This window comes from Podarcis vaucheri (assembly GCF_965113315.1).
Source record: "Podarcis vaucheri genome assembly, chromosome: 14".
In the NCBI taxonomy this organism is placed as follows: Eukaryota; Metazoa; Chordata; class Lepidosauria; order Squamata; family Lacertidae; genus Podarcis; species Podarcis vaucheri.
The window spans coordinates 11,739,622-11,753,052 of NC_138752.1; the positions used below are offsets into that span (position 1 = coordinate 11,739,622).

The following is a 13,431-nucleotide window of genomic DNA, read 5'->3' on the forward strand; positions in this document are numbered from 1 at the left end:
GGGAGCTCACCCCGTCGTGGGGTTTCGAACCACCGACCTTCTGATCAGCAAGTCCTAGGCTCTGTGGTTTAACCCACAGCGCCACCTGCGTCCAACATATAGAAAAACATAATAAAACATTAAACCAGTGTTTCCCAACCACTGTTCCGCGGCACACTAGTGTGCCGCGAGATGTTGCCTGGTGTGCCGCGGGAAAAATTAAAAAATTCGAAAGATTTTTTTTTTAAAGTAAAATTTTCGATTGGGGCGCCGTCACTAGATGACCCCTGGGGTTCCCTCCCTCCCTCCCTCCCTCTCTGCGCCTCCCTCCTCCTCCTCCTCCGGGGAGGCCCTTCCTGGCTCTCGGCCAAGGCTTGGCGGCTGCCACTCACTCACTCGCTCGCCCACCCGTCCCTCCATCCCTGCACCCGGCCTCTCCCCCTCCGTCCCCGGCGCGGGGGCTGCCGGGATCCATAGTCCCCTCGCCCTTGGGCTCCGCACCCGCGCGGGGTGCACGAACTACGTTTCTCAGCGTGGCCTGGCGGGCCGGGCGTTTTGTTTGAAGCGCTCTTCTCCCGGCCATGGAATGAGCGCAGCGGCGGCGGCCGGGCGGGCAGGGGCTCTTCCGCGCAGACCCCGCGCAGCCTGCCTGCGCCCCCGTGGAGATCGGGCGGCAGGATGGAGCCCGGGGATCCCTGCGGAGGCGGAGCGGCAGAGGCGGAGGCTGCCCCCCAGGTAGGGCTGCGTCGGGGGGGTTTTATTTTTGCAATGCTGCATCCGCGCCGGAGGGGACGCATCGGACCGCGGGGAGACCCCTTGGCGGGCGTGCAAGGCAATGCATGCGTGCAGGCGTTGCATGGAGTGCAGTGCAGTGCAATGCAATGGCAACGCGGCGCCCTGCATGCATGCATGCAACTTCCACCGGCGCTCCGGACTTGGCAGGTGAGGGGGGTCCCCAGTGGGCGGCAGAGAGAGCCGGGAGGGCGAAGGGGAGCCGGGGGGGAGCAGCGCTGCTCCCCGAGCCGAGCCCGGGGGGAAACTTCGGCGTCGTTGCGCCGGGTGCTGGAAGTGGAGGCTGGCGGGGGCCCCTCACCTGCAAAACCTGGTCGCCTCTCGTATATTTCGTGCATTGCATTCATCACCCGCTTTCTCCTCCAAGGAGCTCCCGGGGGCGCGTGTGGTTCTCCCCGTGTTATCCTCGCAACAACAGCCCTGCGAGGTGGGTCAGGTGAGTGGCCCAAGGGAGCACCCAGGGATTGTCCTGGCCAGGTGGGGTGATTTGAACCCTGCTCTCTGCCCGGTCTTCGTCCTCATTTAGCCCCCACATGTGCATGACTGTGCATGACTGAGGTTTTCCCCCCTCGTCTTGGCTATGGTGTGAGTCTGTCCTGTTAATTAATGGGGTTCTGCCTTCGGAGAAGATGAGCCAGCCCTCAAGGAGGTGATTATGTAATTTGCTAGCAATTCATGTCCCTCCCGGCGTGACGCTGCGCGCTGACGTCACGGGGCTGTAATGGTGGTGTGCCTCGAGATTTTTTTCATGAAACAAGTGTGCCTTTGCCCAAAAAAGGTTGGGAAACACTGCATTAAACATTAAAAACTTTGCTACATAGGGCTGCCTTCAGATGTTTTCTAAAGGATGTATAGTAACTTATCTCCTTGGCTTGGGGGTCACATAACTCCACACCTTCTGACAGTTCACCAGTGAAAATTGGGTTGTCCTAACATACTCTCCAATGTTTTTCTGATGAAATAGGGGTGTACTAAGAAATAGCAGGACATCCTAGGATCAGATCAGAAACCAGGATGGCTTCCATAAATCTGGGACTGTCCCTGGGACACTTGGAGGGTCTGCACCCTCAGCCAGCATGACTAGTGGTCAAGGAGAAGAGGTAGAGTCCATCAGCATTTGGAGCACCACAAGTTCTACATTCCTGATCTAAATTCTTCTGAAACTGCATTCAAAACGTTCCAGCAACTGTGTGAACAAAGTTTCCACAGCAGAATGCACGCAGTTCAGCTTGAGTGAGGTAAGGGTATATTGTTGGTTTAGCTGGGATTAAGATGTAGAAAGCACAGTGGGCTTACTCCCAGGTAAGAGTGGATATGACCAATTAATGAAGGGCTGCCATATGTCTGGATGTCCTCAGACGTTATCAGGATTTCAAAGGTGCAAATGACGTTGGAGGAATTTCCGAAATATGGTGCTTTGTCAATCAAAAAAATCTCATTTTTTGGAATTTGGAATTTTTGGTTTTTCCTTTAAAAAGCTCAACAATTTTGGGGTCTTCCTAAAAAAGGGAAGTCAAGATTTCCTCACTTCCTGTTATTAAAGGTGGCATCCCCTAGGACCCAGAGGTGAGAGAGCAGGGAATTTCACAAAGCAATGATGGTTAATCAGCCTGTTATTGGAATGCATGTTTCTAGAAGTTTTATAGTACAGCAAAGTTACATAATCTCATTTCACTTCTGCTTCCAGCTTTTGTTTTAAATCATGGATGTTACTTCAAACAGATAAAACTCGGGGCATTTTCAATGGCCCCGACAGATTGCATACGCTCGTGTTTTTTAATTGCCATTTTGAAATAAAAAATGCATTATCATCCATATCCTTCACAACAGTTACATCATAGTAAATAGGAAGGTTCTGCAAAGTATTTGCGTATATCTTACAATTTACTATGGTTTATTTATTACTAAGGATATTGATGATAACATGTTTTGATTTTAAAATAGTAATGCTATCAGTGTACGTGCTGAAGAGTCGCTGAATAATACAGGAGGCACGAGCCTCAATTATTATTTTTAAAAATTAAAAAATTAAAAAGAAAGGGGAAAAGGTGGAAATAGGAGGCAAGTTCATGGAGGAGAAGGAAGCCATCAATGGCTACTAGCCATGATGACTGTGCTCTACCTTCACAGTCAGAAGCACTATGCTTCTAGGGACATGGGTGGCGCTGTGGTCTAAACCACTGAGCCTCTTGGGCTTGCCGATCAGAAGGTCAGCGGTTCGAATCCCCGCAGCGGTTTGAGCTCCATTGCTCTGTCCCAGCTCCTGCCAACCTAGCAGTTCGAAAGCATGCCAGTGCAAATAGATAAATAGGTACCACTGCAGCAGGAAGGTGAATGGTGTTTCCGTGCGCTCTGGTTTCCGTCATGGTGTTCCGTTGCACCAGAAGCGGTTTAGTCCTGCTGGCCACATGACCCGGAAAGCTGTCTGTGGACAAATGCTGGCTCCCTCGGCCTGAAAGCGAGATGAGTGACCGAGACCAGGGAGAAGAGTTGGTGAAAGAAGACTGGAAGAAATTTAAAGACTACTTACAGAAACATTGTAAAATTAATGAATGTTAGAAGGATGTTGGATAGAAACTAAGTGGTTTCCAGCTGTAATGCTTTAAGAGATATAAAAAAAAAAGTTTTACAAATGGGTAAAAGTTTAATGGTAAGGATTTGCTGAACTAACAAATCGAACTGGAATACAAAGAAGGGAGGTATGAGGAGGTCCGAGGAAATAAGTGTATGGAAGTTATGTTATTGAAAATTAATGTGTGTTTTTAACTGTTTTTTATTTTGTATGTTTATTTTTCTTTTTTTGTTATATCTTAAAACTTTCAATAAATATCTTTTTTAAAAAAAGAAAGCGAGATGAGTGCCGCACCCTGTAGTGAAGTTTGACTGGACTTAACTGTCCAGGAGTCCTTTACCTGTACCTTTTACTATGCTTCTGGATGTCAGTGGCTGGGAACCACAGGAGGAGAGAGTGCTCTTGTGTGTAGCTCCTGACTGTGAGTTTGCCACAGGCATCTGGTTGGCCTGATACAGCAGCCTCTTCTTATGTTCCTAAGTAGAATAAGAAAATCTATACTTTAAAAGAAATCAGAATCACATCTCATAAAATTGAGGGAGGTTTATAATGAACACCCACTTTCTTACTACAGTGGTACCTCAGGTTACATATGCTTCAGGTTACATATGCTTCAAGTTACAGACTCTGCTAACCCAGAAATAGTGCTTCTGGTTAAGAACTTTGCTTCAGGATGTGAACAGAAATCGTGCTCCGGCGGCGCGGCAGCAGCAGGAGGCCCCATTAGCTAAAGTGGTGCTTCAGGTTAAGAACAGTTTCAGGTTAAGAACGGACCTCCAGAATGAATTAAGTACTTAACCCATGGTACCACTGTATTCCTAAATTCTGTAAATTGTGCCCAATCCTGTTCAAATCTGCTTATCTTCTTTACTCCTCATTGAACCAAAAAAATCCAGTGATTTTACTCAGAATGGCCATTTCCCCACAATTTGATATACTGTTCTCTCAAATGGGGAATTTCATTTTTCTTCCAGAATATTGCATATAGAATCCCCCTACCACATCACTGATTTTGGAACTGTTTGGGGAAGTCCACTGGCTATCCTCTTACTTCCCTCTCTTTGAAACTAGCATGCTACAACGCCTTGTACTGGCCCTCATCCAGCCCATCAAAGCTTCCACATAATGATTCCACACCTACACAGCTTTGCCTGATGTAGATGAGCAGAGGGTCACTTGCATTTTGATGACCCCTTTCCCCCAAATTTCTGGATGAACGCTCCTAATGGCTTCATATTGATGCTTTAAAAGGTTGAACCTTGAGGGAGGGACCTCGTAAAATGACTGACATGGGGCCAAACAAGGGTCCCCCACTGCTATTCCTTATCCACCAACACCTATTGCAAACTGGCCTCCTTTTCAGTCTCCTTCTCATCCCCACTTTTAAATAATAATTGTCATCGGGGAGAGGTGCGTGGTGGAGGAGTCATTATCAGTGGCAGTGACAGTGGAGGAGCCAGCGATAGAGGGAGTTGGCTACAGTGGGTTTTTTTGTTGGGAAAGGGGTAAGAGTCATCTTCAGGGGGGTAGCAGCAGCTTGGGGGTTGGCCTTTTCTCTGGAAAGAGGAATTGATTGGTAACCATTTTGAGAACTGCAGCTCTGTGGGAGAAAGAAGGCTCTCTGAACTATTCTCAGCAGCTGTAACAAACTACACTTCCCAGGATTCATTGGGGGAACCCACGGCTGCTAAAGTGGTATCACAGTGATTTAAGTGGATAATGTGGAAGCGGTCAGAGTGTTGGTATCTGAAACTGAATGAAAGTATGACAAGATGATTAAACAAAGGGGGTGGGGAAGGAGCAAGAGATCTGGAAGTCTGTGCAAAAGACCCAGAACTCAGACCTCCTAACAACATCTTGGCTGGGTAGTGCTAGGAGCCCCATTATGGAAGCAGTGCAGTTTCTGCGCTGAGATGCTGTTTTGGTTATAAGTGAGAGGTCACGAGATTGCTTCTTTCACCTCGAACCCAACAAATTGTTCAGCTCGCACCAAGTTGCTGACAGAATATGATCCGATTGAAGTTGCAATAAATGTGTGCTGACCCCGTGTTTCGTTCCCTCAGAGGGCAATAAGCCTGATGAGTCATATACCCACACACTGGATTTTCAAAAGGCTTTGCCCTGGAGTCATTCCTTGTCCGTGATATCGTAGGACTTGTGACTTCAGACGTAAGTACAGAGAGCTATGTCAATATTAGAGGGAAACTTGTTCATTAATTTCCTCAACCAATGTATTTAAACAGTAGCGTGGCAGTTGAATTAAAACACAGGAATCAACTTGTGCCTTGTTTATTCTATTTTATGATATGAAGTAGAAGCACAGCATATAAATAAAACCCTGAATGAGCAAGAAAATACCCACCAAGGTAGTGAATATATTTTTTTAATAGCACTTGGCTTCTTATTTTTACTTCTTCTAAGGCAGGCTTCCTCAGCCTCGGCCCTCCAGATGTTTTGAGACTACAATTCCCATCATCCCTGACCACTGTTCCGGCTAGCTAGGAATCATGGGAGTTGCAGGCCAAAAACATCTGGAGGGCCAAGGTTGAGGAAGCCTGTTCTATGGATTAGTAATGGTGCTGTGAGCCTCCAAGCCATAGCCAATATGATAAGAAGGCACAGCGACAATTAATTAAATGATCACACTGTTAATTAAAGTTGGAAGAACAATTCCAACACTGGCTGCACAAGAACGTTAACAGCATCTCCAGGACAAGAAGGCCTGTCCAATAGCTTGGAGAGGAGACTGGCATGTGGTTGATTGATATGTTGAACTGCTTTAAAGTTCTGATGAGGAGGGTGAAACTGGATTTGGAGGTGCACAAAAATTCAACCCCTCCAGCTAGAAAAGCCTTATCCCAATACAGTGGTGCCTCGCAAGACGAAAATAATCCGTTCTGTGATTCTCTTCGTCTAGCGGTTTTTTCGTCTTGCGAAGCAAGCCCATTGACGGATTAGCGGATTAGCGCTATTAGCGGCTTTTAGCGGCTTATCTGCTGATCGGATCAGCTGATAAGCGGCTTAGCGGCTTAGAAAAAGGGGGGGAGGAAAAAAAACCAGCAGGAACTCGCAAGACGTTGTCGTCTTGCGAAGCAAGCCCATAGGAAATTCGTTTTGCGAAGCTCCTCCAAAATGGAAAACTCTTTCGTCTAGCGAGTTTTCCGTCTTGCGAGGCATTCGTCTTGTGGGGCACCACTGTACAAGGAAAGCTCAGCTCCAGGATCTCAGCCTAGGCTCAGTTTGTTGGGCTTGGGTGCCCTTCCTTTCCAGCTTACTTGTTGGCAAGGCAGGGGCACAATGGCTGAGAGGTCTCACCCCCCACGCCTCCCTAGGGATGGAGGATAAATTAAATTTTGTTTGCCTTTTAATGTGAAAAGACCTGTTCTGCAGTTCTCCAACCAATACGTGGACACAGTGAGCCTTTGAAGTTTGCCCTTCTCCGAATTTTGCAATTGCGTTCTCTAACAAACTAATGGAGGGACATGGGTGGCGCTGTGGGTAAAAGCCTCAGCGCCTAGGGCTTGCCGATCGAAAGGTCGACGGTTCGAATCCCTGCGGCGGGGTGCACTCCCGTTGCTCAGTCCCAGCGCCTGCCAACCTAGCAGTTCGAAAGCACCTCCGGGTGCAAGTAGATAAATAGGGACCGCTTACCAGCGGGAAGGTAAACGGCGTTCCGTGTGCTGCGCTGGCTTGCCAGATGCAGTTTCTCACGCTGGCCACGTGACCCGGAAGTGTCTCCGGACAGCGCTGGCCCCCGGCCTCTTAAGTGAGATGGGCGCACAACCCTAGAGTCTGTCAAGACTGGCCCGTACGGGCAGGGGTACATTTACCATTTACCTTTTAACAAACTAATATGTACAAAAATGTATAAATTAGTGGAAAGTGTGCATTGTTTCACACAGCTTTGACCTTTTGCCTTCCTAACTAACTGACAGTTGAGAAAGGGGAAACTACCCACCGACATCAGCTCTAGGGGGTTGAGGTCCCTTGGCTCCCCGATAGTTTTCTACTGGGGGGTCTTTTGAGTTGAGAGGAGGTTTTCAAATCCCCATTATGAAGGCATCTGACTCATTAATAGTCCCCTCCCCATACCAGCAGGAATCCCCGTGGGGAGATCTGGATGGAAAGGAAGACAACTGGCGGATTTAACAAGTCTAAATATAGACACAAATCTAGTCCTTTGGATATCCTAGGTACCCGCTTAAATTATTGTCACACAGATCGTCTGCCAATCCAGTTGCCAAGCATTGTTCAATACCGGCAGCCACAGTGTGGTGGGCTGTGAAGAGTTCACATTCAATTCTGCTTTAACCAGACGCATGAGGATGTTACCCAAACAAGCAAATTCACGTTGGCTCTTTTGGTTCTTCAGCAACAGCTAGCTGGTTTGCAGAGTTGGTCTCCTTTGTCTATTCCTTTTTGTTGTTGTATTGAACAGGTGAACGGAAAAGGTCGGCATCGGGCCCAGTGAAGAACCAAGATAAAGTGGGTCAGCGTCATATTGTAGCCTCTGGCCTTTCAAAATGACATTTAAGCCCTGAGTTGCATTAGCACGATGATGGAAGTGAAAAACACTCGTTTGGTTGGGACACCCATGGTGACCTGATGCCTCCATGTGCTGTTTTTAGCTTCTGCACGCTCTGTAAAATGTTGGCCTTTGAATTACTACACTTCAGTCATTTCTGCCAACCCCAGCGAATGGCATTCTCTAATAACACACATATTATATTCACATATTATTAATGGGGAGTAATTGAAGTGTTTCTGTAAATAAGGATAGTGAGATATGAATTAGAAAGGGTCTGCATTAGAATTTGAAATATATTTTTTAAAAATTCATATAGGCCACACCTGCACATTACATTTAAGACAAGGGACGCAAGTGGTGCTATGGTCTAAACCACTGAGCCTCTTGGACTTGCCGATCAGAAGGTCGGTGGTTCAAATCCCCACAATGGGGTGAGCTCCTGTTGTTCTGTCCTAGCTCCTGCCATTCAAGCAGTTTGAAAGCACTTCAGTGCAAGTAGATAAATAGGTACTGCTGCAGCGGGAAGGTAAATGGCATTTCTGTGCTCTCTGGTTTCCGTCATGGTGTTCTGTTGCACCAGAAGCGGTTTAGTCCTGCTGGCCACATGACCCGGAAAGCTGTCTGTGGACAAACGCTGGCTCCCTTGGCCTGAAAGCGAAATGAGCGCCGCAACCCCATAGTTGCCTTTGACTGGACTTAACCATCCAGCGGTCCTTTACCTTTTTCTTTTTTACCTTATTACATTTAAGGCACTATTATGTCACTTTAATAGCCACAGCCTCCCCCAAAGAATCCTGAGAAATGTAGTTTACTGAAGATGCTGAGAGTTGTTAAAGGGACCCCTGACCATTAGCTCCAGTCGTGGCCGACTCTGGGGTTGCGGTGCTCATCTCGCTTTATTGGCCAAGGGAGCTGGTGTACAGCTTCCGGGTCATGTGGCCAGCATGACTAAGCCGCTTCTGGCAAACTGGAGCAGAACACGGAAACGCTGTTTACCTTCCTGCCGGAGCGGTACCTATTTATCTACTTGCACTTTTGACTTGCTTTCGAACTGCTAGGTGGGCAGGAGCTGGGACTGAGCAACAGGAGCTCACCCTGTCACGGGGATTCAAACTGCCGACCTTCTGATCAGCAAGTCCTAGGCTTTGTGGTTTAACCCACAGCACCACCCACGTCCCTTCTGAGAGTTGTTAGGAGACCCCTATTCTTTTCAGGGAGGTACAGTTCCTGGAGTGGTTCAACAATCAATCCTTCTCTTCGGGGAGCTCTGCAAATTGTAGCTCTGTGAGTGGAACTAGGGTAGGGGGTCTCCTAACAACTCTCAACACCCTTAACAAACTACAGCTCCCAGGATGCTTTGGGAGAAACCATAACTGCTTTAAAGGGAAGATGTGGATGTGGCGGAGGCTTCTCCTCCCTCGCCCCCACAAGGCATCTTTGGAACTTGCTTGAGGAGGCTGAAAATGTCCTGACACAGATCTTTGTTTCTTCAGAGAACAATCTTTGGGAATTGTGCTTCTTGGGCCTATTTTGCTGGCTCAAGCAAAGGACAAGATAGAATCTCTCCACCAACACTAACACCAACACTTGAAGCCAACTCCATCGATGGTTGAATCTGATTTCAGCAGCATCTTCAAGCACACCTGAGAGGAAGCTGACTACTTAAGAGGCATGGAGCAGGCTGCAGATTTTTTAAAAATAAAGCAAACAGGCTCTTAGTTTGCTGAAAGACAAACTTACCAAGGGAACTCAGTCAACTTCTAACAACTTGAGTATCTAAGCGAACATATAAAACCTGAACCAAGTGTCATAATTTGGAGAGACAGCTAGGGTCTTGGAGAATTCACCTGGAAATGGAAATAGGATGGTCACCGTGTTTGCCCAAGGTCAGGAAATCATGCAAACAAATACAAGTGGCATTTGCTATCATTGTTTCTTCGGCCTGTGAATGTCACATAAATTATTGTGTTATTTTCTGCATTCTTATTGACATTTTTCACTGAAATGCATTGAAGTTAATTATGTGATTCATTGCATGATGAATTACATTAGTTTTAGCCATAATGGATAGTGGGAACTGAATTGTAGTATAACAGAAACAGTGCTGCTTGCAGAAAACACAGGGCAGGGCAGAAATGGCTACTTCCTTGCATCCCAAATTCATGGAAGAGATGTGTGGCAACAATTGCCACATGGCCCAGTGAGGGAGTTCTCTTTTATTTTTTTTTTGTATAAGCAGAGTGTAATTCAACTTTGGAGCTTGCACAAATTCTTCAGTAAAGAGACCACCAGATGCTCGATGAACTTATGGGAAATGTTTGTGTTTTGGGAACCAACCTAATCCTATTTTGAATTTTGGGACCGACATTTACATATAGGGCTTCAGACTTAGTTAGTCCTGCCTGACCTCCATGCTCCTGAAATGATTCGATCCCTGGTGGAAGGTCTTTAAGTGGATTTGACAGCAAGCTCTTGAAGCATGGATCTCTGCTGCAAGTTCTGGCACTTACCTTTATGTTAGGAAGCAATCATATACCAGGTCAGACTATTTATCCATTGTCTGCTCTGACTGCCAACAGGTTTCCGGGATCTTAGGCAGAGAGGGATCCTCCCTGTCACCTGACCCTTTTAACCAGCCATATCCGGGATTTGAGCCCAGAACCTTTCCCCTAACGAAGCATGTGCTGTATCACTGAGCGATCATCTCTCCCACCCCCCATGTGGAATGCTTCTTGAATGCCAGTGCCATCTTTGGGCTGTGCTAATCTCCTCTGCATCCTTCCAGGCAGAGTATGTATCACCAATGCAAGCACACAGGTCCTTGGGAATTGTCAGGGTGCAAACTGTGAAGAGATTACTATTATTATTTCAAATCCAGTGCATTTTAAATAGACCTTCCCGAATAATGTGTTTTGCACATAAGAGCCAGTCACCATTCCTCACTGGCGACAGCGATCCATAGAGACAGGGGTCAAGTGACAAGATTTAAATGTCACTCTGTGTGTGCAAGTTGTCTTCCCCCCCCCACATCCCAAGATAAACGGGTTGCCTTTAAATCTGCTAATGACGTGCACATTGCAAATGATGTCATTTCCTGCTTTGGGCATTAATTAGTATTCTTGTTCACCAATATATGCTATGTTCCACTCCCATAGAGCAAGTGACAACTTACCCTGCCATAGAATTCTGAATAATTTAGTAGTAATAAAGTATTTTGTTCTGTTTTTATAACCAAGCAGTATATCAATCTTGTTTAAAAATGTGTGTGTGTGTGTGTGATGAATGGATAAAGGGTTTTAAAAAACCAAACTTTTATTCTCCTTCCCTCTCCCTTTAATTTTTTTTTTTTAAATCATGCACTGTCAAACTGAGTTCACATGTCCTAGGTGACAGAAATTCACATGTCCTAGGTGACAGAAATTAGCTTGCAGCATGAGTGAATGCTGGCCGGAATATTAACAGTACAAGTGTAGAAAAGGTTTTTATTGCTTTCCGTTTACTGAGTCTGGCTTTCTTCATATCTTATCTTCAGCACGTTTGGGGGGGGGGGAATAAAGTGGTTTATAAATCTGTAAGCAGAGGGATTTTTTTTCCTGGGGGGACTCAGGGATACACATACCCCTAAACAGTTTGTGAATCTTTGTCCATTTACTGTATTTATTTCCCCCGATTTGAACTATAAAATGGTGATTTCCTTGAGTCAAAATGAGAGTACCCCTAAACATTTTTTTTAAAAGAAAAAAGCACCGAGTAAGTAAATAAATAACTGTGGTGAGTGGGACCCCACAATGGGCTATCTGCTAAAATCACGGTGCCCTAATGCTATTTCTGGCACAGCTTTTGCTGGTAAAGAAAACCACCATGCATTGTTTCATGCAATCTCACTCCTTTTTATTTTTATTTTTTTGCTGGAGAGTTCTTTCCCTCTTTGCATGAATGAAGTGCAGACAGTAATCATGTGCTGTCCTTGAGAATGCAGTGTGGGAAGCCCCTCTCAACTGTCCCTGGTCCTTTGTTCTAGGACGCGAAGTTCAAGCTGGAGATTACTACAGGAGAAAAGTGGCCGGAGATCTGCTGAAGGGGGAAGAGCAAGCACACGGCCTTGGCTTGCCTGCAGTCTGGAGTCTGGATGAGATAATGGAGCAGAGTGCAGCGCAGTTGGCAAGGCGGCTTAGCTTGCTTGCTCAGGTTGCAACCTTGCCATTTGTTCTGACCTCATCCAGGCCTGATCAAAGACCAGGCGCTTGAAAGGAATGTCGGCGCAAGGCAGCAAGATGTGCCTAACTCAGCACGCACGCACACCTGGCTCTGATGTCATTCCCGTTCGGGGCTGCTGAGGAAATAGCGGCTGCCTCTCCCCCAAACACAAGTGGAGAACGTTCTGAGAAAATTCTGCAAAGTAATCTTCTTTTGTGGGAGGACAGGAAAAGAAACATCTCGGAAATCCTCTGAGGATTTCTCTAGAAATACAATAAGCCACAGATGTTTCACGCAGCAATACAGGTGAGGACAATATGGGGCACCTTTGCCGGTCCCCGGACCTCCATCCTCCCCATCTGGATTTGGGCTGAAAGACTGAAATATACTCAGAGTCGCAAAGTGATTTCATGCTCTTTATTCACCTCATAGTGGTGAGGAGGAATGAATGAAAGTCCCCTCAAAGTATCTGCTATATATACATTATTTACACAATGGGCTGCACATGATTGGTTAATTCTGGAATTCTACTGTAAGCCAATCAGGTTGTGGATTCACTTATATCTGGAGCATGATTGGGTGGTTCCTGCCAACCAATCATACTGCTGCATTGTTCTTGGACCAATCAGACTGCTGCATTCTGAATCCTATTGTTCTAGGACCAATCAGACTGCTGCAGTTTGGATCCTATTCAACTCAGTACTACATAAAGACCAAGGGAAAGTGTGGGCACGTGGAGAGAAAATTGTAAGCAAGCGCTATTTGTGACATGGCTCAACATCACTTCCCTTCTTCTCTTTCGGTGGTTCATTTTGCATACCATACATCCCTGCATATTTTATGTTATGTGCTGAAGTTCTCACCCTGGGCCAGCAGGGGGATACTGTAAATAGTTCAGGTCCACATATGCAAATAAGGGATCGAAAGTGATGTTCAGTGATTGGATAGTTACAGAAAGTGGTTACTGTTGCGTTGTAGTGGACCTCTATATAAGCAGGCTGGCTGAACCCTTCAGTTCTGTTCTGTTCTGGCCTGTGAATAAACAAGAGCTGTTTGAAGAATCGCTGTGTCGTCTGATATGTTCACCCACAACTTAACATTTTACCTGAACTAAACCATTCAGTACTCCATTATTACATCATCAAAACTTATTTATACTGTTGATCTGGAAGGCTTCAACAATTCGTTAGGTTGGCATGCGTATTTGTGGTATGACAAGGGGAAAACACATGGAATGTTTAAAAACCATATTGTCAGAAAAGCAATATATATGGTCTGGAAAAAATATAAAGACTTATTGGAAAGCAAAACTCCGAGGTGGATTTCACCAATAGAGGCCAAAGCTCGGAAAACACCCAATATG

The 13,431-nt window shown here is 46.2% G+C and overlaps 1 long non-coding RNA gene across 1 annotated transcript; it reads left to right on the plus strand.

Moving 5' to 3' along the window:
- Window positions 1–1,835: 1,835 nt before the first annotated feature.
- On the plus strand, window positions 1,836–10,562 carry LOC309518609. The gene is made up of 3 exons (XR_014213552.1): window positions 1,836–2,009; window positions 9,365–9,757; window positions 10,451–10,562. It is a non-coding gene; the product is annotated as an uncharacterized lncRNA (long non-coding RNA).
- The last annotated feature ends 2,869 nt before the right edge of the window (window positions 10,563–13,431 follow it).